A 24,208-nucleotide genomic window follows, 5' to 3' on the forward strand; every position below is an offset into this window, starting at 1 on the left:
AAGAGTAACTTCATGTCATCACACTTGGGAGATGGCACTGAACTGTGATACCTTACTGCTTGTTCTTACAAAACATAAATTGAGGGAATTCTTACTCGAAGAAGAAAAAATATCAACTGCTTGGAGCGAGTGATACACAAAGAGAGATTGGGTAGCTTAAATAGATAGCTTATCTAATCAATAGTCAAGCAAAGAAGGGATAATTGTTTAAAAACTTGTGAGAGCAGGGTAAGCATTTGGGATGATGCATGGTCCCAATTCAACATAGTACTTAAACACATGCGCATATCCATCAGGGCTACAAAACATTGACATGTGTAATTTCAATGGAGCTTAAGCACATACCTAAATTTAAGCACGCACTGAAGTACTTTGATTAATTGGGGCCATAACCACAAGTAATGGGATGAAATTAAGAAACGGAAAACGTAGGCTGAACAGCAGGAAAATCTTCCAAATGATGAGATATATGAGAGAGGAGAGTAATCACTCTGGGGAGCGGGGAGAAACCTCATCCCTGAACACCTTTCAGTTTTCACTGGACAAAGTGCTGGGAAAATGTTCTTCAGGGAATCAACTCGCAGCTGCCACTGGAGACTACAACTGCACAACACAACAGAACTTCTCTGTCTCTGAAGTTTTCTGGCTTGAGTGCAAGATTAAGCCCAAATCATGATTTTAATGAGGAACAGTAACATTGTCTTTCCCCACAATTTTTTTATTTTCATTTTTTTTATTTTTGGCTTCATTACACATAATACTGAGGGTAACTTTTTACTCAAAGGGCAGTGAAACCTGGCACTGCTGCCCAGAGCAGGTGTGGATGCCTCATCCCTGGAAGCACTCAATGCCAGCAGGATGGGGCCATGGCAGCCTGAGCTGGTGGGGGGCAACCAGCCCACGGCAGGGGGTTGGGATGGGTGGGCTTTAATGTCCCTTCCAGCCCAAACATTTATGTGGTTCTACAAGAGAGGAAAATAAAATTCCACTGTAAGGCTAGCGGTACTTCATCTTTTTCCACTTGCGGACTAAACATTGATTTCATTCTCACCTCTGCATTAAAACAGAGCTCAAAGATACGTAGCAAATCTCATCGCAGCTTGTATGGCTTTGTTTCACTCCCAGAGCAGATGTGGTGAATGTCATTGGAGAGATAATCACATCTCAGAGAGTCTCACATCTCCAAATATCCTGGTAGAGGCAGGAAAAAGGACTTCGAGGTTCTTTTTTCTTTTTTTTTTCTTTTTTCCCATGTGGTCCCTGGAAGAAGGGCTGTTGGAGGAGGAGTTTGCTGAGGATGGAGAGATGGATGCCCTGAGGCTCCCACTCAAGGAGAGAACAATTTTGGTAAGCCAAATGCAAGGCCAAAACACAATGGCTTTTTAATTGGTTTAAAACCCACTTTTACATAAGGTAAACATTTGCAGAAGGCTGCGTGCTGTTTGCTTGGACTTTTGGGGATAATTCTGCAGCCTGGTGGGAGAGGCCAGGTGTTCTGTAGCGTGACTTCACATAGGTCTGCTGGAAGCAGAAACTCTTGGGACAGATCTGTTATAACATATAGATCTGTTTCGGTTTGTTTTCTATTTTTTTTTTTTTTTTTTTTTTGTGTGTGTGTGTGTGTGCTTTTTTTTTCTTTTTCTTTTTTTTTTTCCTGGTTTTACCACAGCTGACTCCCTTCCTTCCTTCCTTCCTTCCTTCCTTCCTGCCTTCCTGCCTTCCTGCCTTCCTGCCTTCCTGCCTTCCTGCCTTCCTTCCTGCCTTCCTTCCCGCCTTCCTTCCCGCCTTCCCGCCTTCCCGCCTTCCCGCCTTCCTTCCCGCCTTCCCACCTTCCTTCCCGCCTTCCTTCCTTCCTTCCCGCCTTCCTTCCCTCCTTCCAAGGAACTGGTTGTGAGATCATACCCAGAGAGTGGTGATCGGTGGCTGAATGTCTGGATGGAAACCAATGACAAGTGGTGTCCCTCAGCGGTCAGTACTTGGACTGACATAACATCTGTATCAAAGACATCAACAGTGAGTATATCCTCAGCAAGTCTGTGCGTGACACCAAGCCATGTGGTACAGTTGAGATGCCTGAGGGACAGGATGCCATCCAGAGAGACCTGGACAGGCTTGAGTAGTGGGCCCAGAAAAATCTCATGAGAATCAACAAATTCAAGTGCAAGGTCTTGCACCTGGGTTGTGGCAACCACTGCTATCACTACAAGCTGGGGAATGAAAGGATGGAGTACGGCCCTGGTAAAAAGGACGTAGGGTACTGGTGGATGGCAAGCTGGACATGAGCCAGTAGTGTGTCATTGCAGCCCAGAAAGCCAACTGTATCCTGGGTTGCATCCAAAGAAGTGCTGTCAGCAGGGAGAGGGAGGAGATCCTGCCCCTCTACTCTGCACTGGTGAGGTCTCACCTGCACTAATGCATCCAGATGCGGAGCCCTCAGTACAGGAGAAACACAGACCTGTTGGAGCACATCCAGAGGAGGGCCACAAAAATGATCCCGGGGATGGAACACCTTCACTATGGGGACAGGCTGAAAGAGCTGTCACTGTTCAGCTTGGAGAAAAGGTGGCTCTGCGGAGACCTGATAGCAGCCTTCCAGCATCTACAAGGGGGCTGTAAGAAGGAAGGGTACAGACTCTTTATCAGAGTCCACTGTGTTAGGACAAGAGGAAATGGTTTCAGACTAAAAGGGGAGATTTAGATTGGATATAAGGAAGAAGTTTTTTACGGTGAGGTTGCCCAGAGAGGTGGTGGATGCCCTGTCCTTGGAGTCATTCGAAGCCAGGTTGGATGGAGCTCTGGGCATCCTGATGTAGCACTAGGTGTCATTATTCATTGAAGTGAAGTTGGACCAGATGACCTTTAAGAATCCCTTCTAACTCAAATGATTCCGTGATTTTATTCAACATATCAGTACCTTAAAAATAGCAGTTCTTAACCCAAAATGCACACTTCAATGCGTATAGAGTCATTTAAGCTGGAAAAGATCTTCAAGATCATCAAGTCCAACCATCAACCTGACCTAGCGATGCAGCTAGGAATGTGTGAAGGCATCCTCCTGACCCATGGTCTATGTTTACAAATGAGATTAATGCCTTCATCCCAGTGAAGAGGATCCTGCAAGATTGTAGGATCTGCCATTGGAGATCCTTAGGAGCTTGTTGAAGAACCTGATTCTGAATGGGCTGCGGGGAGGGGCTCTGAGCCCAGCAGTCTGGCTGCGATTGGCTGCTGAGCTGGGGATCACAACCAGAGCAGCCAATCTAGAGATGGGGAATCCAGATAGGAATGCTCTTCTCTGATCTTTCAATGGGAAGGTGAGAAAACCAGCAGGTTCTATGCTGGATTACATGGTTATGATTGGCCGCTTTGCCGGCTACAATGGGCAGAGCATCCAATGGGGAGGTGGGGAATCCAGCAGGGGATTCCTTGTTCGGTGGGCTGCCTGCCATTGGCCGCTGGGCTGGGGGCAGCGGGCCAATGGGGAGCGGGGGGATCCTCTCGGCGGGGGTCGGGGAGCGGCGATCGCGAAGGGTGCAGGTGGGCACCGGAAAAAGGGAAAAGGAAAAGGGAAGGGGCCGGGGTCGACGCGGCGCGGCGCCGGCTGCTAGGTGGAGCCCGCGTCCGCGCAACCCAGATCCGGGCCCTCGGCGCTCCCCCGCCCCTCGGCTCGCCGCCCGCCCGGCTCCGTGCGGCCGCCGCCGGGCAGGGCAGCAGCGCCGCGCCGCCTGCCGCTGCCGGGCCGCCCCCTCCCCGCGTGTGAGCCGCGCCGTGCCGTTCTGCCGGCGGCCGTGGGCCCCCCCCCCGGCGCCCGCCTAGCCCACCCGAGCCGGGGCTGGCGGTGTCCGCAGCGGGAGGAGGAAGAGGAGGAGGAAGGCTCCGGGGGGGCTCCGGGGAGCTGAGGGCCGGCCGCCCCCCTGCGCGCGGGAGCCTTTGTGTCCCCCAGCCCCGGCGGAGTGAGGGGCCGGGGGCAGGGAGCGGATGCGGAGAGCGGCTGGTGCTGCTGGAGGAGGAAGAGAAAAGGGGGATGGTGGAAGATTGCTCTCTTTTTTTTTTTTTTTTTTTTTTTTTCCCTTCCTTTTTTTCGGTGGTCTCTTCGACAGCGGCTCCTCGTCCCCGGCGGCGGCAGCAGCAGCAGCAGCAGCAGCAAGGCAGGCGATGACCGTGCCGCATCCGGATCGCCCGGGCGGAGGTGCGGGCTCCGCGGCCACCCCCCGGCCCTGAGGCTGCCCACCTGGAGGAGGTAGAGCCGCGGGGCTGCGGCCGGGGGCTGGCGGCGGGGAGAGGGGGAGAGACCGCCTCCCCATCCCCACACACCCTCCGGGATCCAGCGTGTGCTGCGGGAGGAGAAGGCAGCGGAGGAGAGACTTTTTCTTCTTCCTTTTTTCCCCCCTCCTTTTAATTTTTTTTATTACTATTATTATTATTTTTTACATTTTTCTTTCCTTGGGCGAAGATCCCTGCTCCTTGTGTGCCTCCTGGTACCGTGGCCAGCTCTGCTTTTCATGACTGGATTGTGGCAGCAGCAGCAGCAGCTCCCCGCTGCAGGTTGTTGAGGAACCGATGGGGATTGGCATCTCGGCAGCCGGAGGTGACTAAAGGTAACGGAGCACCCTCCATCCGAGTGCCCTCCATCCGCCGGGTGCCTCACGGATCGGTGCCGGCCCCTCATCCAACCCGCGGCGGGCTGAGGGCTGCCCGCTGCCATCGGATCCTATTGGTTCCTATGGAGGGTGGTGGTCCTTAGGGGGTGGGCTGCGTCCTGCAGGTAACGGGGGTTGCGTGCTGGGGATGAAGGGGATGGATGGCTGCGAGGAGATGGAAGAGCCCCGGTAGGTTTTGTGTCTGATCTTCCTTCTCTATGGAAGGAATATATGGCTTTGCTGCTGTTACCCGTAGAAATCCCCGAGTTTCCCTCGCTGCTCCATGCCTATACCCCTCGGAGGATGGATGTTCCTATCGCATTGCTGGAGGGGTGCCTGGAGATGCCGCCGCGTTCCTGGATGGCAGCGGGAGGACGGGGCTGTGGGTGGGATGCTGCCGGGCCGGGATGTGTCGGGGGCTGTCTGTGCCCGGCCGTGGGGTGGGCAGGGGTGTGCAGCCCCGTCCCTGCAGGCACAGGGAAACACGCAGCCCAGGTTGGTGCCTGGCTGGGGTGTTCGGTGTTCGCTGGCTGTCTGCAGGGCTGCATTCAGCAGGGACATTTTTTGAACGAGAGGGGCCAGTATGTATGGGTGGAGGAAGAGAATGGTAAAAATTGCATTCCTCTTCTTCTCCCCTCTCCCTTCTTTTCTTTCTCTCTCTCTCTCTTTTTTTTTTTTTTTTTGAGTTCTTTTATTTGCTTGCTACATTATTTGCTTTCCCCTTGCAACCGTCTTTTGACTATTTAACTTGGAAATATGCTCGTGAGAGTGCTGATAGCTGCCTGCCACGAACCAGGGAGCGCTCCTTTGCCTTCCCAGTGTAGGAAGCCCAGCTTCAGCCAGTGCTTGTATAGCTGGTAGAGCTGTAGCTGTGGTGCCCAAAAATGAGTTGGTGGTTGGACTAGATGATCGTAGCGGTCTTTTCCAACCTTAATGATTCTATGAAATGCTCCCTGGGCACCTCTCCTTTGGGGTCTGCGTCTCATCAGTGCCCAGAGCTGTCCACAGGAGCAATGAACTCCCCATGCATTCCTTTGATTTTTTTCACCCTGTGGATGTGTAGCTGTTTGTTTTGTTTTGTTTTCCAGGAGAAATTGAGAGGTAGGAAGGGTGCCTCTTTTTCTATCCTGATCGGCATGCGATTCTTCTCTGCTGTAGTAGTAGTTAAAACAACTCATATGTGGCCAAAAGAAATGTACTGTTGCGTGCTCGTCACTGTAGCATTCCCAGCTTTGGCCACAACAACCGAGTCTGTTGTATTTACTCTCCTGTTCAGATTACTCATGAGGAGATATTAGCGTTTCCCCTCTTCCAGCCCTAGCTGCTTAGAAGGAGGCTGAGGTGCAAACATACATAGATGAGAATGCCCTCTGTGCTTTGCTTTGGGGCAGAAAGAGCCCGCAAGTCACTGTTCCTTTTCGATACTGTGGCACTGGTTATTCCAGGGCGCTGGACGGAGAACCTCAAAGCCAACCAACCAAAAAAAAAAATCTTCTCTGGAGTTGAAATGAATGCATTTCTTTTTGTTATGGAATGCTGTCTCAGAGTGCAGCCAGTGCTGCTTGCCTGGTATTGAGTAGCAGCATGTGCCTCGTCGAGCTCATTTATCATAATTTCCAGGGGCTTGCGATATGAACAGGCTTCTACTGTGTATTCATTAGGAAAAATCCTTCCACCGAGTTTTATGGGGCAGGCCAGGTGCTGCAGGTTAAAGAGGCTGGTGTCGGCGAGCTCACGGCCGTCGCTTCGGGAGAGCAGAGCAGGAAGGGCGCAGAGCCGCCTGCCTGTGCTGCCGCTGGGTGACAAAGTTTAGAGCGGGGCTGGGAGCTTTTCTGAAGGTAAAACGGCTGCACTCCGGTTGCAGGAGGGACACAATCCCCTTGTTGTGGCTGGGGCTCCTTAGCAGAGCTTTTTCCATACTGAGTGTGGTTTACTACAAAGTAGCCGTTGTGTTGTTACCTGCTGGCAGCAATGGGGCTGGCGTGGATCTCTGTGTGCCAGAAGGACCGGAGTTCGTAAAGCTAGAGCTAGCACATGAGTTCTGTGTGATTCCATTATTAGTCCCCATCAGTGGCTGCATCGCTCCCGTCCTATGCTGGCTGTAGGGCTGGAGAAGCTCATCTCGGCGTGGCTGCTCCCCCAGCACAACATGAACCCAGTGCCCTTCGCTGTCCATGTGGGAAAGGCAGGAGAGCTCAGAGGAGGAGGTGCTCACAGGGTGCTGTCTGGGTGTCTGTGCCGCCCAATGGAAGATGTAAAATAGTGTGGACTGGATTACTGGAGAGCAGCATGCCCGACCTTTCGCCTCGGTCAGCACGTCAGCTGGGGAGTGCGGTTCTGCCGGGAGGGCTTTCACATTCAGAGCATGAGCGCATGCATCATCAATGCCAGTAAATGAGATGCACACAGGAGAGGGAAGGCTTTGTAAATGGAGCAGTCCTGGGAGCTGCTGATTTATTACTGCAAATTTTGATACTAATAGCGTTGGGACTGGTGTAGATTGGCTGGGAAACTGTTTCTTGTGTGGCATGGCTTAAAGGATGGGTTAGAGGCTGATGAAAGATGTGGAATTTGGCGACGAAGAATGGATCAGGGAGAAGCTATGATACGAAGGCTGGGCACAAGGCATAAAAATAAATAAGGGAAGAAAACTTATTTCACTGTCTTACTAGCTGGTTGTAGAAACAGCTCAGTGCTCTGATGGGAGTGATTTTGACAGAACTTTGTATTCTTTGGAGCATTCCTGTTCATCACAAGAGAGCACTGGAAATGCTGCTCCCAAATTCTCATATTGGAGGTGATGCTGATACTGCTCTGAGAGTGGGGAGTGCTGAGACAATGGGACAGCTCTGCAGAGCAAACTTGTGTTGTCTGGCCACTTCTGATGGGAGGCTACTTGTCAGGTGGGATGTGCCTGGTGAGCATGGAAGCTCTGATGAGATTTCATGAGGATTCTCAGCTCTTCCCTGCCAGCTCCTCTTTCTTTCAACAGATGCACTCGCGCTGGGATGCTGTGTAATGCTTTCTTTATGGTTCCTACTAGATAAATACCTACAGTGCACTGTTCCTTGTGAATAGGTGCTCTTCTATGGAGGAATGAAGCAGGATGGAGACTGTGGTGTCTGCAGAAGACACCTATGGGATCGGAATGGCTGAGACAAACTGATAGGTAAAAAACAGTGGGCACAGTATGTAGGCTGTAGGTTTCCTTTCAGTGGCCTTTTCAGAGAGATTTCTGGTTTTGTCTGTGAATCTAATGTGTTTAGTTGTAGACTCACAGAATGACTTGGGTTGAAAGGAAACTTAGAACCAACCCAGTTCCAATCCTTGCCCATAGGCTGGTTATCCCCCACCAGATGAAGCTGCTCAGAACTCCATCTAACCTGGCCTTGAGCACCTCCAGGGAGAGGGCATCCATGGCTTCTCTGTTGTGTTCATCCGTCACTGCACCATGCATCTGTGGCTATATCAAGGAAGCCAGCCTATTCAGGCAATTAAAACTTCATTTCAGTGGTATTGTGGACCATATTTTACTTAATAAGCTTGAGGTTCCAGGGAGGGTAAAGGAGGAGGCTGATGACCTCTGCATATAAGCTCTACATGTGCTCCAGGAACGCCATCACAGGGCACTGTGATAGAAATGTGACCTGTGCAGAACACTGCTGGAACCCGCAGGCATTGTATATTAGTGAAACCAACCCTCATTTATCTGCTCTGCAGGTCTTGGCTGGGCAGCAAGTAGTTTTGTGGTTGTTTTTTGTTTGTTTTGGTTTTTTAATGTGAGCTCTGATTAGTGGAGATGGGGATTTTTTTTTTCCAGCTGCAGTTGAGAGGGGCTGATATTCAAGAAGCAAGGATGTGACATCCTTTCAAACACAAACCTCACGTCAGCACTGTAGATTGTAATGTTTTTGATAGAGGTGGTATTTCAGGCTGAATGAAGTTGCTTGAACTGCTAAAAAGTAGAAGACTGCCCACTTTTAACATCTGCCTATGAAAAGAGAGAAAAGTGAAGATGTTTTTATTTCAGACCTGACATCTTTTGCTTTCAAGGGCCTTGAAGTAGATACCTTTCAGAAAGAAGCAGAGGAATGTTTGGGAGCAGTCATTGGAGCATTGTTTAAATGGCTAATACTTACAAACTTCAACAGAGCAGCCATGAACGTATAGCCTGAGACTAACAGAATATATTTTTTGATTTATTTATTTATTTATTTATTTATTGATGAGTGCATTAGTCAGCATACGAGTAATGCCATGGGAAGCATCTCAGTAGTTGTAAGACTGCTGTAGCAGTCTGTAGCACAGCTCTGGTTTGTTACAAGGGGTGCCTCGCAGGGAACATCTTTGGAATTTTTTGTACTGTGTTTTGAATAGATTGGTTCATAGCCCTGCTACTATTAATTGGAGAAGCTTACTGACTTGATTGCAGTTGGATCCTTACCTGGCATAAATCAATTCGAGTCATTGATTGCACTTCTCAGTGAAGCTATGCATTTCTTAAACTTCTGATGAAACATCATAAATACAAAAGATCAGCATGGATGCTTTCTTACAACTGTGCAAAGCTAAAATGAGGTGAAGATGAATATACGTGCTTTTGCAGAAGTGGTCCTTAAAATGTCATCAATGCACGGCCCTACTGTGGCATCCTATGCAAAGATGCCCACGTTTGCTGGCGCTCTTCTGTTTTGAACCTAACACCTTCAGCTAACACTTCGGAAATGCTCTAAGTGGTATAAACCAAGGATGAGTAGTCTGCTCGTAATGCTCATCAGATACAAGTCCCTTCTCTATTAACACTTTTAACCTTTCCCATTCCACAGAAACAAAGTGTCTGGTTACAGACATAAGGAACCTCAGTGGATGGACACAGTTTCCAATGAGAGAGGCAGAAATACTCTGTTTCAGTCCTAGTGCATTCACTTCTCCTGCGGGCACACACAGCCAAGCATTGTGATCTTTTGGGGAACACACAGAGGTCTGCTTTTTCTATTGTTCAAACTTGAAGAAGTGGAGAACAGGTATTTAAAAATTGCATCTATGCTCCAAACATAAGCACAGACATATGGATGGAGGTATGTGTATTCACCAAAACAAAACAGATTTTCTTGGGGGTATGCTGAGCAACCACTAATTTTATCAGGGTTGAGGCTGGTCATTGCTATTTGCTGTAGCAGCCCGTTTCTGATTTGATGTTTCTGATCCCAAGGCAATCTTAATGAGAAGTTTTTCCACAAAGAGAGCAGAAGAGAAGAGTCACTGCTACATGGAAGTGCAGTTTGCAGCTTTCTTGAATGTGTTAACATAGGGGGCTGGGATGTGTTAGAGATGGACATGGTAGCCAACTGAGAGCCCATCTAGCTTAGATGGAGAATTTACTTTAAGCTGCAAAGCCTGGCCAAAATGCTGAGCAGCCTGTGAAGCTCAGGTTTAGCTTAATACAGCAGAAGAAAAAGTTCTGGAAATATAATGAACGTGCAATTGCCTGACTTTTTGCTGTTTTATATTTTCTTTCCAATTATTTCCACAAAATGATGGGTGAATGCTAAGACTTGCGTTCCCATAGGCAGACTGGAAAGAGCAGGAAGAAGAAGGGAGATAATGGGGAGTTCATTTAGGAGATAGCACATCAGTAAGCCTGAACTTTGCGCAGTGATGTGAAACCACGAGTCTCCAGTTGTGGAGATGTTTCAATTCCTAGCAGTGCCAGCACAAGCTGGCTTCAACCCACACAACCTCTTTGCTTGTGCAAAGCATGGTGACCCCTCGTTGCATTCCATGGGCTGGTGCTGCTGCTTGTGAGCCCTGCAGAGGCAGTGTGCCTTGTTGTTCCACACCACATCGCACACCCCGTGCTGGCCTGAGCCTGTGAGAATAGAGAGGGACCTCAGCCCAGTTTTTGATGTTCTGCATGGGTGGGTACCCTGAATACTAAAGTGCATTTCACTGACAGCTGACCCTGTAACAGGATTTTCAATAGCTTGCTTTTTTCTTCCTTTTTTTTCTCTTCCTTCCCTCAGAGCCATTCCAAAGACTGCTGAGGGAAAGGAGGAGAAGAAAAAAAAAATGCCCATCGAAGCCATCTCTTTGAATAGGTTTCACTGTTGGATAGAGCTGAGGAGGGTTTAGGAGATCATGTTAACTCCTTTTCTTTTACACCTCTTTAGCAATCGCGTGTGTGTGTGTGTGTGTGTGTGTTACTGACTGACACATCACTTTGAAATGCCTGTCGTTTGCTTCAAAGGAGACATTTTTGTTTGTTTGTTTGTTTATTGTTTAGGTAAGGTGTATACTTAAGCTGTGCTTTTTGTGTGTTTTTTTTCTTCCCCCTGCTCCCCATCTTCTGGGTAATATTACTCCCACAGTAAACAAAAGCCTTTTGGATTCTGTCCTAAAGGGCTCTTTCTGTCAAGGCTGTTGGAGGTACACAGAACTGCTCTACAATTGTGTAGTTGATGATTTACTATGAGGAACATTTATATTTTTTAAACCCCCAGCACACAACAAATTGCTCAACTGGATGTTATGCCTTTGCTTGACTTCGTGTGCTATCTGAACAGTTATTCCTTCAGATTTAGGATGTTGCAATCATGGCCTTTAATCATTTGGAAATGCGGTGCATATATATCCCATTTCTAAGGGAAATTATGATGTGACTACTGCACTTTAAACTCCCACAGCACAGACTTGAAGAGAATGTCAGTTTGGATTATCTTTAATGGATGCAGGTGTGTGGAGTGGTTGTATGAAAACCGTTAGGTCACAGCTTGGACCAGTGATTGAGCACCTGGTGAAGGGGCATGGCCAGCCCCGAGAGCACAGGTGTGAGCAATCCACCTGTGAAGCCAGAAGTGGTAGACCCAGAATCCACTCCTCCCTAACCTCATTTAAGTGCTGGCAGCTGAAGGGGAAGGGTCTCTACTGGGAGATGGTCGCCTCTTGAAGTTTCTAGCAAGTTCTTACCATTGGAAAGAGTAAGCTATTTCTTCTTTGTTACTGAATTGTGACCATTGCCTTTCTTGGGTGATCTGAAACTGATTAAAGGCAACTACATCAACTGCTGCCTATCCTTATGTACATCTTTTTTTTCTCTCTTCTCCTGTCTTATGTCTCCTTTTCTCATTTTTATTTCTTATTTTTTAAAAGGACTGTACTATTACAAGCTCTGCTTAGTTGAGTTGATTCCGAAACGATGCATGTCTCTTTGTGTAAAATTTATCCTGAATGGTGTTTGAAATATAGTGATTACACTGTATAGAGTGATAACTTGTGACCTTTCGACAAGTGATCCACAATTTCAATTGTAATGCACTATATAGATCTCTTTAAGTAGGTCACCAATTGGCAATGAGTCTTTCTAAAGTCTGTGTAATGGGTTTTGATTGTGGGATGAGGACTGTCTCTCCATGTAACATTGCTGATTTGGGGAGGAAGTCTGCAATGCAACAAGAGAATTGTACCTGTGAAAATATCCTTGATTTCACAAGAAATATGGTCACGTATCACTGATCCTTTAGGATCAGATGTTTGTCCACAGAATGCTTGATCCTATGAGCAGCTCCATGCATGCGGTAGGGATGAAATGTTGGATTACTGGTGAGCACTAGTGGAAGGATGCTGTGTGTAGACCTCGGTAGTTGTTTATGCTAGCTTAAACTGAGAAGCTGTAATTTTTCCATTCAGTGAAAAAGATCTGGATTTCTGCTGTGAACACTGTGGTGTCTATGAAAAGGTGTTTATGGGGATGTTTGAACAGGAAGAAAAGCTCTGGTGGGGGAACATGCCTAGAAGCTGCTTTTCTGTTTGCCTCCTCCAGCTTTGGGAATAGCAGATGGGGGCTTGTCTGCCCTGATGTCTTCACGCTTGATCACTCGCTCGTCCCGTGAGAGCAGAGGGCAGACCAGCATAACCCATGGGCCCATGCAGGGATGAGGATACAGGCTTTTGTCTGACCCCTTTCAAGCAGCAGGTTTGATCACAGCTAGGGTCTGGGGTTCTTCCCAAGTTCATGTAACGTGGGGCCAAGCAGTAATCACTGTGATAAAATTGGCAACTCAGTACATAAATGAAATGATAGAAGTCAGTGACAAAGTACTAGGAGAGTTAGTGATGAATATCATGGAAATATGACTGGTAGTAATACAGTTGCATTTTGTAGTTGCAGTGACATAATGCTGCTTCTTGAACTGGCTCTGCCTCTTCCTACTGCATTGAAATAAATGGCAAAGCATATGTTGATATAGGGGTGCCAGGTCTGCTCCTCATTCACAACTCAAATGTGTCTGTGCTGCTCTGCAATAGGAACTGTAGTCAAACACTGAGTAGATAAACTTCTTTTTTCTTCTGTAAATCAGTTTTTCTTTTGTACCGTAGACGTTTGTGTGGGTGGTTCCTCATTGACCACAAAAGATGTGGGTTTTGTTGTCTTTCACATACATTCTCTATTGAATTAACAGAGTTGTGCAGTTTTGTCTGTCACACTTGGATGGGATACTGCAATGATTTAATTTAAAATGAAAGAGAGATGTCTTTATTTTAGGGAAAACCATGGTTAAGCGGTGAGAATAAGCAGGTCTAGCCTTTACCAGAAACCCTAATTAGAAGAAATCCCATGTACGGTTGACCTTGACTATTGAGACAACCCTCAAAGAAGAAAGAGTACTAAAAATTAGTATGCTGCCAGAGTTGCACTTTTATTATTTGACGTTATTAAGCAAACTCGGTGTGTATTTCTTTTTTTTTTGAAGCGTTTGATTAAATGTGTGATCTTATCTTGGTGAAATGGCCCGCTGGGCTGCAGACAGTGGTGTTCAGAAATGAAATTTGTTTAGAGCCTCTGAACAGACATTTATTCAATGAGACCTTTCTTGAATAATAGATGACAGCGAGATAGCTGTGCAACGTGTTCTTGGGTTTGGGCTTTTTTAAGAATGTGTAGGGAGTTGCAGTGTTGCAATGGGAGGAGAAGACAACACAAGTGCACAGAAGTGAGAATAGAGTGTACGTGTAGAGAAATTATCTTGCTCTCAGTAGAGATTTGAAATCTTATGTATGATGTTGTCCATGGCAGAATCAGACCTCAATTTTGCCAAGATTCCCACAGTTTGGGGGCTACATGTTGACGTGTTGTTTGGCGTATCAAGCAATGTTCATGCATCCCTTATTCTGTATCAATAACGTTATCCTTTGGTTAGAGTTGTGAAGATGCTTCTTGTGGAAGTAAAAAACAAAAACAACAACACCTGCCGCCCCCCCCCCCCCCCTTCAAAACTGAAAAGATGAAACCCCAAGCCATGAACCAAAGAGTTTGCTTGTTGCCTCCTGGAGTCAGCATTGTCTGTTTCCCATCCAAACAGTCAGCTTTGTTATCATTTGCTATACAGCTCACAGGGATAAAGTTTTGTTGAGCATGTGGACTGCACAGGATTTCAAGCTATTAACAAGTGATTGCACACCTTGCTTTTCCCAAGGTGAAGCTGAGAGGGAACACAGATAACTGAAAATGTACTTTTTTTTTTTTGTTCAGTTGTGGAATTAAAAGAATATACCATGGTGATCTTTGAGGGTGAGAGATGTGCATTTTCTGAGCAGCTCTGCCTCCCTCTGCAGAGGTGCCTTTTTATATAGCAAGTTTGCTTTTGAATGAGAGGAGTCCTGGAGTGCCTGTGCTGTGGAAGTACGTTTTGATCAATTCCCATCTGCCCCGGTGCTCCCCTGCCTTGTGCAGCAGCTGTCTTTACATCAGGTTAGATGGTGATTAAGCAATTTCTCCTTCTAGTGGTAAAACCGAAGCTTTCAGTTACAAGAGCTGGTTAAAAGATGTGAGCTTGATGCCTTAACGATATGCTGAGGTGTGAGCTTAGGAGTCCTCCAGCATTTGATGGTCCAGCTGCTCATCTACCCTTCTCGTTGTGTGATGTGGTTATTTTTTGGAAAGTCTGCTTAGCTGCCAGGCCAGCTTGGTGGTGTTAATGTTGTGTATTAAAATATACATTTTAAGATTCAGTCTTTTTGCAGAGGAAATTTGCCTGTTAAAGGGCAGCTTGCTAGAGAAAGTAATGGTCCTGTTCAAAGACAGGAAGATCAAGATGGACACTTCTCTAAGCTGAAGTCTATTTGCCATCTACTCTTCTGTAGAAATAATTTGGTCTAAGTAACTTCATATGCAGTGGGCAGCAGGGAAAGTTTCAGAGCTGAACTTTGTAGTATTGTGTTTCTGAACTGGGAATGGTAAATCTAGCCTTTTTTGTCGTTATGCAAATACTGCAGAGCGGTATCTTAATGGGACTATAAGATGAGAAGAAAAATCATGACAAATGTCTAGGGTGAACGTCTACAAACAGTCACCTAAGGATAAGCCAGTGGTTTTTAAATTAACAAATAAAGTTACTGCACAAGCTGGAGGTGCTGGATGCATGCATGCTGTGAACATGCTACTGATGCTTCCATTCCTCTGAAAAATAGGTCCTGGGTAAGGCTGCACAGGAGCAGTGCTTATTCTGTAACATTTCAGGTTGGATATTAGGAAAAATGTCTTCTCCAAAAGAGCAGTGGTGCAGTGGCACAGGCTGTCCAAGGAGGTGGTAGAGTCACCATCCCTGGGGATGTTCAGGAAACACAGAGATGTGGCAGTGATGGATGTGGTTAGTGAGCATGGTGGGGAGGGGTTCATGGTTGGACTAGATGGTCTTGGTGGTCTTTTCCATCCTTTATGATTCTATGGTTTTTATGATCCCATTTCCAGGCATGGAACTCAAGGACTTTGTCTTGGGAGGAACTTTTGGGATCTGGTTCCCCACACCCACCGATGCTGTTTTCCCTCTTGGTGGCAACAATTAGCACTGCATGAATCCCACAAGGAAGGGAAGATTTCTCCTTAAAACACTGCTGTAGGACTGGTGGAGTCCTGATCCTGTGCCAGGTGTTACAAAAACATGCAAAAAGGGGGTGCTGCCCAGGCTTGAGGCAGTACAAAGTTGCTGCAGCATATCCTAATTGTTCTACTTTGTAACACTGCTTACTTTCTTTTCTTGTTGATTTTTTTATTACAATTAGGGTTATCTCAAGTGGAAATTAAATTATTCATCCCTTGTCATTTAGCAGCTACATCTTCTACTGGGTTAAGGTTTGTGTCTGTGCCTGACAGGAAAGCATGTCTAACCTCTCTTTAGCTTACTGTTTCTCTGACATGTGTATTGTGTTATGGCTTAAACCGTGCAAGTCTCATGTGACTAATTTTTGGCATGTTGGGGAGCAAGGGACTAATCACAACCACTCAGTTCGACTTGTGTGTGTTTGCAGTAATAAGGTTCAAAGATTTCAGGGTAATTATATTAAATTTCTAGCCTCCTTGCTAATTTTCTGCTGATTGAGGGGAGAAATGATGATCCCTTTATGCCCTAAGGAGTGTCTTCCCTTTCAGCAAGGCAGGTGGTGGTGTCCAACTACCCCAGCCTACTGTTTTCCTGGTTGTACACCTACTCAATTTTCTGAGAGATTGTACTCCTTGATTTTCAGACTAATTGTGTGAAATATCCAGGGTATATAACAGAGATATAATGTACATTGACTTGTACTATTGTAACATAGATTAGTTATTTAAATGAAGGAAGAGGATGTCTTTCATCAAATAAGGCAAGAGAAAATAGTTCTGTAGGAACGCTGTTTTGTTTAATGCAGGTCTGTGGCTTTGGTGCTGAGGCTTCAACAGCTGGCAAGGTGCTCGATCATCTGGGAAGACCTGATGGGAGCCACAGATTAATCACATTGTGATATCTTGACATTTCCTTGCCATGTTTGCATTGCAGCATTCAGCTATAGGTGCTGATGTTGCATCACAGCAAAAAAAAAAAAGTCAGCATGTGCTGATGGGGGAGAATGAGCAGAGATTCTCACTGTTGTCCCTCTTATGTCTGCAAGGAGCTGGGAAGAGAAATTTTTTTCCCCTTTGTTTTTTTTTTTTTTCACTATTGCCCACCTTGCCTATTGGTTTTCGTTCTATTTGCATTTTAGGATATCAGGCCTATGAAAAATGTAGTCCCTTGTTTTCTGTGTGTTGTGGTTTAACCTGTCAGGTCACTCAGCACTGCACGCACAGTCATTGACTCATCCCTTCCCAGTGGGTTGGAGGATAGAACTGGAGGAAAAAATAAAGTAGAACTCATGGGTTGAAATAAAACTATTTACTAAAATAGAGTAAAGGGAAAGGATAATAGTTATGACTATATGTACATATGAATATATTTAACAAGTAAAGCAGAAGCAGTTGCTTACCACACACTGACCAGTGCCCCACCCCCTTAAAAACTCTCCTTCTGCATGATGTCATATGGTATGGAATATCCCTTTGGCCGTTTTAAGTCAGCTGTCCTAATTCCGTTCCCTCCCAGCTCCTGGGGCTCTGCTGTGAATGGCCTTGGCTCCATGCAGTACTGCTTAGCAGCAACTATTAACATCAGTGTGTTATCAGCATTGTTTTTCTCCTAGAACCAAATGTAGCATCATACCAGACTCTCTGAAGAAAACAACTCCTTTCCAGTTGAAACTAAGGCACTGTGTTGGTAGGATTTTCTTGTTCTTGTTTCTGTATTGCTTTTGTCAGATTAACATAAAGCAAGGGAGCAGTCTTCTCTTCAGGATGGAGGAGCAGAAGTTGTCCCTTTCGAGTCTGTCTTCAGCTTTAGTATTGAGAACTCTTCAGGATGATCTGAAAATGTCCCTTTGTTTGTCTGCTTGGATGGTGGCCAGCAGAGGTTTTCTTGTGCGGGCTTGCTTTGTTTGTTTTCCTCAAAAATTGTGTGCTGATTCAGGCCAGTTGCTGCTGATGCTCTTTGGATATAGTGTTTGTAGCTAATTAAAAATAACCACTAATTGAGAGCGGAATGTTGTGAGCTTGAATTTTCCTGCACTTCATCTTGGATGAGTGTTTTTCTGGAAAAGCAAGAGTGAATCTGCTTCAAGATGCTTCCTTCAATTTGTAGATAGATAAAGATGCATTTGAAAGCTAGCTTAGTGTTGACTCATAACACTGGTAAAATATGTGGAGAAATTGGACTTTCCTTTAAAACTACAGCATCTTGTCACTTTTGTGTCTTTCAGAAATAAACTTGTATTTGCTGTACGTAGGCATTATGCAGTACAGCTGGGGTAGCTGGTGGATAGGCAAGGTTGGATCTCTTCATGGGGACTCCTGAACACACTCCTATAGAGACTATGCTTTTGTTACTGAATTTGGTGTAGGAATTCCTGAGCAAGGCCGCTGTCTGCATAATCCATGTAATACTGTTGGAATAGATGATCAGAACTTCCTTTTACTTGTCTGCCAGATATTGCTTTCAGGTGTGTTGTCTTGAACAGTATCCTAGTACCGACTCATGAGATCACTGAAGTACGTGGGGGAATTGAATTTTCTTTTAAAAAGTGCAGTTTTCACCCGACCTCATCTACAAGGTTGGTATACCTGTGGCTCTTGACTCATGTCTCACCCTGTACAGGCCTCTGCTGATTGCCGTGAAGGAGATGTCTTTGCGGTGTTCTGAGGGATAAGTGGTGACGTTTCAGCTTCAGCCCATTGCACAAGTGTGGCACTGTCTCTTCTGGCATAATCCCTTTGTGTGCATGATCGATCTGCTGCACTTGCTTCAGTTCCTGCTGACCTTTATGGTCTCCTGCCTTTTATTTTTAGACAGCTCTGTGTGCGCCTCTAATTAAAAATAACGTTTCAATGCTTCAGCAAAAGAGGCATCTGTACAATGACTTCACCAAAATTTTATGTGCCAAAGCCTGCAAATTTTGGAGATGCCATAGTGGTTGTTGCTAATCTGGAAATAGCGGATTGTAAGATGGATATGAAAGGAGTAAAAGAAAGATACAAAACCTCTTCTGTCATTTTTATGCAGAAACAGTGAATGATGCTTGGATGCTACTTCTGTATGTTTTTCTATTGACAAATACTAAGGTTTCTCTTACATCTAATCATGGCTCCAAATTGCTTGGCTGCTTTTTGACAAAGTGCAGCGTCCTTGCAAAAAAAAAAAAAAAAACACTTTTCTCTTCCTGAAATTACTGAAGAAGATTACTGGAGCCTGGGGTGGGTCTCCAGAAAAGCTTCCAGCCTGCTGCCTACCTGCTGTCCTCTGTACAGAGGTATCTGTGTGTGAGCCCATCATTTAAGCTGGCCTCCTAGCAAGAGGGAAGAGGCAGGCACGTCTGTGGCATGATTTCTTTCCTTTCCTGTTCATGTAGACATTTCAAATAGGTCAGATGAATTCCACCCTAAAATTTCTCTCTGCTGACTGTAAGGGAAGCCTAAGGTGAAAACTCAGACGTTTACATTGCAGATACCTTATGTCAGAGGAGGTGAATCCCACCTCAGGAAATTGCTGGCTTTGGCTCATGGTACATTTCCAATTTAAATCTGACTGTGTGATAAGCAGGTGCTCAGTGCAGCAGCAGTGCCGATCCAGCAGGATGGCTGGTGATGCTGTAGAGAAATTAACATGGCCCCAGACCCCCCCTACACACCTTGCACCCCGGGGGACTTTTGTTGCATGCTTTTGTACCTCTACTGTTTTCTGTGCAGTATGGCAGTCTGTGAGCCTAATTCCACCTTTGCCCTTCCATTTTTTCCAAAAACATTAATAAAGAAGATGTTGTGAGACATGTCTGTCTCAACTCATTTGGGAAGGCATCCTGGGGTAGGTACTTTGTGCAGCCCAGATATTTCCTTGACCCTGGACAAATTAAGGATTGAGCTAATGAAGCATGTCCTCTGAATATGGAGTTGACAGATCCCACTGCAGTCTTTCTTCATAACATTCAGAAAAAAAAAATTCTTCCCTCCTTTCTGAAGTGACAGAGAGCTGCAGTCTAGGCAGATGTTTCTGTGCAGGTTTTGGCTGCTGCTCTTGGGCCCCAAACCCAACTCTTGGCTTTGCCATCTGTTTCTGTGGCTGTGTGGGGAGGAACCAGCCTGGGAAATGCATCTCTAATTTTAGAACCTCCATTTGGTTTGTAGCTCTGGCTGAGCTGTTTTCAATTGGGATTTGTTTCCTGGCTGGCTCGCAGCTGATTTTCTGTAGCTGTGTGGTACCAGTACAAGCTATGGGACAGCACAAGGGGTGCATATCTGCTTAAAATGGTGTCACTCTTTGCATGAAAATGCTTGCTGAGCTACGATGCTTATGTGTTACACGTCTCATTGTTTTTCTTTCTCCTCTTTATAATTTCTCTAAAAATAGTAGAAAGCTGAAGGTGACCCTCACTTGAACCCCTTTGCTATGATGGAAATGATGTTTGGTCTCCATCAACGTTCATCAAACGTCAACAAATGTCAGTGGCTACATTTTTTTCTGCATGGAAGAATTCAGTGACACACCTTTGTTCCATACACACTTCCATGTCAGATGCCATTGTGTCAGACTGCCCCTCTGCTGCCATCTGTTACACAGCAACAATGTGTAATGGAATATTGGTGGGAAGGTTCAACCTTGATTTATCACCGACATCCACCTCTGACACTGTGGGAGAGCAGAATAGAATAGGAGGCATTACTTTTGGAGCAGCTCTTCTATATGAACACATATAGAATATATACGTATATACAAGTGCGTATGTATATTATGCGCAGTGTGTATATATCTCTATAAGTGTGTTAGAACTCAGCGTGTAAGGTGTATTCTGATCTTCCTACTATTTTTGATTCACTCAAAGAAAACATGACAGAATTGAAGTTCAGCTTCTTACGGTAACATTTTACAACTTGCACAGAACTTTTGAGAGATGTGGGAGCACAGTGCATTTCCTGCATCTTAAATGCAGTGCTATATATACGCAGAGCATGTGCCCTAATCTATTAGTATTGCATATATGTAGTGTTAAATTCACTTACCCTGTACCTAATTATTTGGTACTGGTTTCTTCTCTGCATTGTTGGCTTTGATTTTTTTTTTTAGGTAGGTGACTGGATTGCTGAGCTGCCCTTCATTTTGGATAGGATAGAGATGCAGATTTTAAGGCCTGCACTATGGCAGTGATGCACTGGTGGCTGTGGCAGAATCTGTGCAAGCTGGTGCAGAGCCTGCTTTAATTTGGTGTCTGCAAACTTGTGAGGGGAGCTTTACAGGGATGCCATTGCTTGTATCCTCCATGGTAGCAGCTGTTTTAAGTTATGAGGTAGTGATCTTTGTACTTTCAGTGTGTGAGGCAGTTAAACTGGTAAGCCACATCCCGCAATGGAAAAACTGCATTTTAGCTGTAGCCAAAGAAAAAAAAATTAAGTGTACACAAACAGCTGGTATAATTTATGCAGTACCATTGTTTGGACAGTTTTGCCCTCCTTAGAGGGCTAAGGCAATATCCCTTTGTTCCTCAGCCATAATGTAAGGTAGCATATGTTACTCTCACTAAGTAGAAGGAGAGCCGATACCGGTATGTAAATACAGCGTGCCAGCTAATGATGAGGAAAAAAATTTCTACTGTTTTGAATAAGTTTTAAGTGAATGTTGAAAACAAAGCAGATGTTGCTGAGTCTTCACTTCAGTGTGGTTTAAAAATTCAATTGATGTTTTACAGTCATAGTTGTCAGATCAAATTAAAAAAATCAAAGGCAAGCTGCATGGGATTGGATCCCATCAAGGACAAAACCAAGTGACTTACTGCCTTAAAAAAAAAAAAAGAAGGGGGGCTGAGACTGGAGACATTTTCACTGCTCTGGTTGAAAATATCAGGTTCTGCTAGAGATGATTTGGAGTATTTTCTTCTGGGTGACTTGTTAGATGTTGGACTTGGTAGTTCAGTTTTCAGAGTTGATGTCTAGAAAGGGTATTTCTGCCTTCCCTAATCTTCTGAAATGGTGTGTGTGTTTTATGGCAGTGATTTAGGGCACTTCTGCAATTTGCAGTGTGGTTGTGTTGACCTGCACCAAGTACTGGGGATTTATCTGTGCACCAAACACCTTTGCGTACATTTAGCTCGGTGTTATCCCCAAACTGCTGTGGCTGTGTGATGTGCCCTTGCACAGCTGTGTTCTTAAGAATGTCTTTGGGTCACAAAGATGTGTGCATTCTGCTTGAATAAAATTTATTTGCAGAAAAACAGTTGTAAGTGTGTGTTCAAAATCTGTCTGTTCCTCTCCAGGGCAGCACTTAGAAACAGAGCCAGGGCCCAAGGGAATTAAACATGATATTTTAATGATATCTTTGAATCTTATTTTTTCATTTCCCTAATATTTGGCAATTTGAAATCTGAATGAATCCTCTTCTTATTGGAAATAAACTAGATTTCTGATTAGAGCTTATGATACACTTGGGGCTCCTGTCAATACAGCTTTACCATCTGCTTCTGTAAGAAAGCGCTGATTGAGCCTGAATGGCATTGAGGTGTTGTGTCGAGACCAGCTTTCCTACCGAAGGACACAGCTGTAGAGCCAAGTCCAAGTGCTGACTTATTTCTGAATATCATTCTGTTTTTTCAAATCTGCTCTCTTGCTGTGAGCATCTTAAATATTATTTTAATGTGGGCTTGTGTTCCCTCTGGTTTTAGAGCAGCTGTTAACACAAACTGTTCGTAGAATGGCACAGACTTCTATAGCATTGATTTTTATTTTCCAAGTTGTTTTCCTGTTTTTGTTTTTAGAAAGCGTGTGAATTTGGAGCTCCATTAGAAAAATTGGGACGTGGGGACTAGATGGCATGCATATGTGAAAGGACAGTTGTGACAAAGAACGAGCTTGTCTACAGACACTGGAGCAATGAGAAGTTAGGGGATGCACTTCAATATGGTATCTTAGCAAACATCGGTCTCATTTGAATAGATTGGATTTAGCATTAGCACTGGCAGGGAATTGCCCTTCAGGTTTTTTGTGTATTTTTTTTCAGGTTTTTGCTAGCTTACCTTTCCAGGCTTTTAATGAGGTGTCAAGTGTCAAGACTTTGTTAATCCATATTAATGTGATCTCAGGCAGGAGAAGGCTTAATGGCACAAGCCCTTGTCTGTTCCCCTTCCAATTCTGAAGATAATTCACAGTGCCCCGCCTCAAGGGAGTGACCCTGCAGGTATTTGCCTACAGCTTGGGTTGGAACCTAAAACCTTGGAGAGAATTCCAGTTGAGATCCTACGTCTGGTTTGCTGAGGATTGGCAATGATCTTGCAGTAAGGTGGCATTTTGATATCTTAAAAAAGCTACCTTGAGAAAAAGCTGAAATTCTGGATCTGTGCAATCTCTAGCATTCATATTATTGGATTACACTGACTTTTAGTATTTGGCATCTATAGCTTACTGTATACCGTGTTAAATATTATCAGCTTGTTTAACACTGTTCAGAAATGGTGTCTGTCTGTTCTCTACTTACAGCAGTTTTTATTTCTTTTCATTCTTTTGTTTTAAAAAAAATCTTAAAGAATATGTTCACTATGAGCTATTAAACTTCATTTACTATTAGTTGTATTGTAAGCTGGCATCGCAAATGCTGTGAGCTTAAAGAAATGTTTTAATTGGGTCATTAGATCCTGTGTCATTGGGTGATTGCCCGAAAGCAATGATAACAGGAAGAGGTGTACACAGTCAGGGTCTTAATTGAACAAAGCACTTATGCAGATACGCTGCTAAGGTTGAAATCCTCCTTTGCATTTGAGACCCAAGTTGATTTTCTTAGGGAAGGCGCAGTGCTTTGGCAGGTGTGGCTCATGCAGAGGAGCTGGTGAACTTGGTTAGATTGGGTTCCTGGGCAGCATTTGAGTTAGATGGAAGTGGTGCTGCACACTGGGAAAGTCTACTGTGGTATTTTGCTTTGCTGTATTTCTTCATTGGCAATGTTACTCATCTGTTTAAAAAGAAAAAAAAAATAGTGAATTTTGTGTCAAAATGGAAAATGACATCTTGTTTTTCACTTAACTGCACCGAGTTCCAATGGATGCTTTCACTGTTGTAACAGAAATGTGTATTTTTACCAATACAGTATAGCAATTCTTTCTGTCTAAAGCGGAGAAGCTTTTGAAAGGGCCCATTGGCTGCCAGCATTTTTGTGTCTTCCCAGTAAATGGTTTGCAGTTGGTCAGGTTGCACAAGTCAAAAAAACAAACAAAAAACAACACAACAGCAGCAACAACAAAAAAAAACCAATAAGTGACATTTTTGAGGCAGGGATGTTTCTCTGTCTTGCTTTGCTAAGGATGGGGAAAAGTTTCAGCAGTCATTTGTAAGGGAAGCATACTAGATGCAAAATGTCATGCTCTGTAATTGGATTGTAACTTCTTGTTACAACACAGCCAGTGGGATAAATATTTTATTGTGAATCATTCCTTTTCTCACCTTAAAAAGTCTTCTGTAAAGAAATAGGTTTATTTAACAGCTGCGTAGGTTGATGAACTCTGTGTCAAACCTTTGGTAGCTTCTGAACCTGTTGCTGAATTTCATCCCTGGTGGTCAGAGGCAAAGAGGTTGCAAATTAATTTCTCCGAAGTCTGTGGAAGCTGGTACCCAGGTAAAGCCCATCAGCATCTCTTCACTGTAAGGGACTCATGATGAGATCCATCCTGAAGGATGTTTCAAAACATCCACATCTTCT

General features: G+C 44.9%; 1 protein-coding gene and 1 long non-coding RNA gene across 30 annotated transcripts in view; both read left to right on the forward strand.

Annotated features, from left to right (window-relative positions):
- LOC121110599 overlaps positions 1-2,477 on the forward strand; it is a 120,159-nt gene extending 117,682 nt beyond the window's left edge. The window contains exons 7-8 of the long non-coding RNA XR_006939084.1: positions 1,268-1,347; positions 1,882-2,477. This is a non-coding gene — a long non-coding RNA (uncharacterized LOC121110599). The remainder of the gene's footprint in view (positions 1-1,267; positions 1,348-1,881) is intronic.
- A 1,264-nt stretch (positions 2,478-3,741) lies between these two features.
- The window catches only part of ADGRL3 (adhesion G protein-coupled receptor L3), a 493,084-nt gene continuing 472,617 nt past the window's right edge, over positions 3,742-24,208 (forward strand). For 28 of the 29 annotated variants that reach the window (XM_015276460.4, XM_015276462.4, XM_025149811.3 and 25 more), the window contains exon 1: positions 3,742-4,598. The gene's annotated coding sequence lies outside the window, so the exon portion shown is untranslated. Of the gene's footprint in view, positions 4,599-4,784; positions 4,830-24,208 lie in introns of those variants that run through there. The other variant, XM_015276450.4, reaches the window with a different exon arrangement.

Source organism: Gallus gallus, chromosome 4 (genome assembly GCF_016699485.2).
Source record: "Gallus gallus isolate bGalGal1 chromosome 4, bGalGal1.mat.broiler.GRCg7b, whole genome shotgun sequence".
Classification (NCBI taxonomy): Eukaryota; Metazoa; Chordata; class Aves; order Galliformes; family Phasianidae; genus Gallus; species Gallus gallus.